At 29.2% G+C, this 3947-nt stretch overlaps 1 non-coding gene across 1 annotated transcript; it reads right to left on the bottom strand.

Moving 5' to 3' along the window:
* Positions 1-735: 735 nt before the first annotated feature.
* On the bottom strand, positions 736-843 carry LOC118893697. Its single transcript, XR_005019551.1, has one exon. It is a non-coding gene; the product is annotated as a U6 spliceosomal RNA (small nuclear RNA).
* Between the last annotated feature and the right edge of the window lie 3104 nt (positions 844-3947).

The following is a 3947-nucleotide window of genomic DNA, read 5'->3' as shown; positions in this document are numbered from 1 at the left end:
TATGTATGTATTTAAGATACTTTAAAACTCATTATTCCTATGTTTTTATTATTCCTAAGGTAATTAATTATAATTCTTTTAATGTTATGAAATACACAGTATTCACATTTCCTCCAATACCTTATAGTATTTTTAATTTACAATCACTTTGTTTGTATCAGGAAACAAAGTGCATACTGCATTTTATTGGTATAGTTTAAATTGCTTTTAATTTATAAGCTTCCCATCTTTTTTTCTTATAATTTATTCAATAAAGAAAGAAAGGGCATTGATTATATAATAATTTTGCACCTTCCAGATTTTGCTTATTGTATTTTTTGTATCACTTAAGATGGTCTGTGTACTACTTTATTTCCTGTAAAATAAACTTACATTTTAGAAAGCTGATCAAATTTTGTTCTATATTTTGATAATACTACTTCATAGGAGGAGTTTGTGAGCTTCCTACTGTAACACATCAAGAGGTACATTATGTCTAGTTTCATTCTTATTGTTTTTATTAAGACTGATCTAATCAACTAGATTTTCCTTTTTTCTTACTATCAATATGAGCTCAGAATGATACTAATACTAATATTTTACTAAAATTAAAATTACTGAGAAAATTGTTAAATGTCCTTGTCTTTTATTCACCATAGTATTTTAAGTTTTTCATTTCTATTTTCATGTCTATTTATTTATTTATTTTTATTGTGGTAGAATATACATAACATTTTAATAATTTTAAGTGTATCGAAAAATATAGAATATTTCATTAATTTTTCCTATCATCCTGCACAGGATCCAAGTTAACCTTCTCTATATCATTCCAATTTTAGTATGTGTGCTGCTGAAGAGTGACACTTTGCATTTTCTTCTTATCTTTAGAGTAAAAGATATTAAGGAAATATCTGAATATCTGGCTTGTTTATATCACAATATATTGCATCTTAAAATTCTATTAATGAATAGATCTGACATCATTTAAACCTTTTTCATTGAAAATAGGTTTCACTGTTTTGTCATTTGTCTATTTGTTGATTATAATGTTTATCAGTCATGTATATTTTTTGGACAAGTTACATAACTAATATTAATTTTATCCTTTATTGATTCTATTTCATTAGTCACATTTAGGACTTTTCCCTTCTTTCAAGTTTGTAGGTGCATTCACACATATTTTTTTTCTAATACTTGCAGTGTGAAGTTATCTTCTTATCTTTTCTTCATATAGCTATGACATTATTGCAACACTACTAATTATACATAATATTTTTTGCTCACTGATTTCTGATGCTATATTTATAATATATGAAGTTTTTCTTTGCAAATATATCTATTTTCAGATTTTCTATTCTGGTCTACTCATATTCCGATATCTTACTCTTTTAATTATAGAGGACTCAAATACATTTCATATGGGGTGGGGGGTTAGAACACCCTTTTCATGGTTTACTGGTTATTCTTTCTTGTCTGTCCTTTCACATAAATGTTATAATTAACTTTTGTAGCTCAAGAAAATAAAAAGATGGTGTTTTTATTGCAATCATATTCACTTTACAGATCAAAGATTTTTACTGATATTCGCATGCACGATTGGTTTTGTAGGTTCCTTTAGAGCGTTTTTATCAGATTTTGCAATATTACACTTACTTTATAACAAGAATTTGGAAGTTGTCTCTCCCTTTGTTTATGCTTTAAAATAGTTTAAGTAGTATTGGGATTATCTTTAAGTTGTTTAAAGCAATTCATTTGTGAAAGTATTTGAGCTTAGGTCAATTTTGTCTTGATTTTGGCTGCTTGTGAAAACTTTCTCTGAGACATGATATTCCCTTTCAAAATGAAGATATAATTCTTAACGTTTTTCAGAAAAGTTTTAGTAACTTACAGTTTTTAATATTTATTTTTTGTCCTTGCTTTTGTTTTCATATGTATATATGTATATACAGATAGATACATAGGTAGGTAGGTAGGTAGGTAGATAGATATACATATACATATGAACTTTCTCTACTTTTTCTATCACTTCCTTCCTCACCCAGAACTACTGGAGGTGAAAGGCCTAAAAATTATGACATTGTTGAAAACAATTAAGACACAAAGAAATGAAAAGATAGTCTATGCTCATCAATTGGAAGAATTAACACTGTTAAAATGCCCATATTACTTAAAGCAATCTACAGATTCAATGCAATCCTTGTAAAAATCACAATGATATTTTTCACAGAAATAGAACAAAAAAAAAATTCTAAAATTTGTATGGAACCACAAAAGACCCCAAATACCCAAGGCAATTCTGATAAGAAAATAACAAAGCTGGAGGTATCACACTCCCTGATTCAAATTACACTACAAAGCTATAGTAATCAAAACAGCATGGCATCAGCATCAAAAGACTGACAGACCAATGGAACAGAGTTTAGAGCCCATAAATAAACCCACACATATATAAACAACTAATTTAACACAGAGAAGCCAAGAACATACAATGGAGAAAGGAAGGTCTCTTCAATAAATGGTATTGGGAAAACTCAACAGCCACATGGGAAAGAATGAAACTAGACCACTATCTTACACCATACACAAAAATTAACTCAAAATGGATTAAAGACTTGATTGTAAGACATAAAACTTCTAGAAGAAAACATAAGCAGTACATTGTTTGGCATCAGTCTTAGCAATATCTTTTTGGTTCTGTTTCCTCAGGCAAGGGAAATAAAAGGAAAAATAAACAAATGGGACTACATCAAACTAAAAAGATTCTGCACATCAAAGGAAATTATAAACAAATGAAAAGGCAGAACCAGGAGGGAAGGAGGGTGGTAGTGGGAGGAATAGGTAAAGGGGGTTAACTGTATATTGAGGTATAGAAACTAGATTTTTGGTGATGAGTATGCTGTAGAGTGCATATACAGAAGTTGAATTATAACGTTGTATATATGAACCTTACATAATGTTATAAACCAATGTACCTCAATAAAACAATTAATTAATTAAAAAAATAAAGAAGCATCAAATGGATCTCATGAATGTGATTAAAAGCAGATCAAACATAGGATAGGCTATATATTGAATTCAGAAATACACCATTAGAAAAGATATGCAAATTAAAACAAAGAGAGAACAAACACAACAAAACAAAACAAAACAAAACATAAAGGATACATGGAAATTGGTCAAAACAGAGTCCCAGAAGGAGAAGACGGAGAGTTAAGATAGAAACAAAACTTGAACAAATAATGGCTGATAATTTCCCATATTAGTTGGAAGATATTGCCAGCTAATTCAAGTGGGATAAATACAAGGAAAAACATACCTAGATGTAATATAATCAAATTGTTGAAAATCAAAGATGAAGTGATAATATTAAAAGCAGCTGGGAAAAAAGCTATCTGACATTTACTAGGAAAAATATATATAATTGGTAGTTAAGCTGTTAGTAGAAAATGGAAGTTAGGCAAAGATAGAAAGATATCTAAACTAAATCCAGTTAGTATGGGAGCCTGGCAAATATAGTTTGCTGGATAGCTTTCCTCTTGTCCTCTCCCCCATATGGAGTAACTCAAGGAAAGTTCAGGAACCACATGAGAGAACAAAAAGATAAATTATTTGTACTGTGGAAAATAAGAATATTGACAGGTGAAATAGTTGCCTTAGGGACATATTCAATGTTAGATTTTGGTGATACATCTCAGTGGAGATTTGAAGTAAGAAGGTGGATATGTGAGTTTAGATTACAGAGGAAATTCTTAGAATTCACACACAATATAATACCTTCTAAGAATAGGATGTAACAAAATATCTCAGATTGAGATAATTGCAAGATTGAAATTAACAATAGTTTTAAAACATAAAAATATTTTTTGTCTGATGTTCATACACTAAATTTTATATTCTAATTTGTGATAGATATTCTAGAATCCAGGAACATGGATTCCATGATTAAATTATAGCATCAAAAAACTGCA

Source organism: Balaenoptera musculus, chromosome 3, assembly GCF_009873245.2.
Source record: "Balaenoptera musculus isolate JJ_BM4_2016_0621 chromosome 3, mBalMus1.pri.v3, whole genome shotgun sequence".
In the NCBI taxonomy this organism is placed as follows: domain Eukaryota; kingdom Metazoa; phylum Chordata; class Mammalia; order Artiodactyla; family Balaenopteridae; genus Balaenoptera; species Balaenoptera musculus.
The sequence above is the reverse complement of the archived record's forward strand: the minus strand, read 5'-3'. Positions and strand labels throughout refer to the sequence as shown.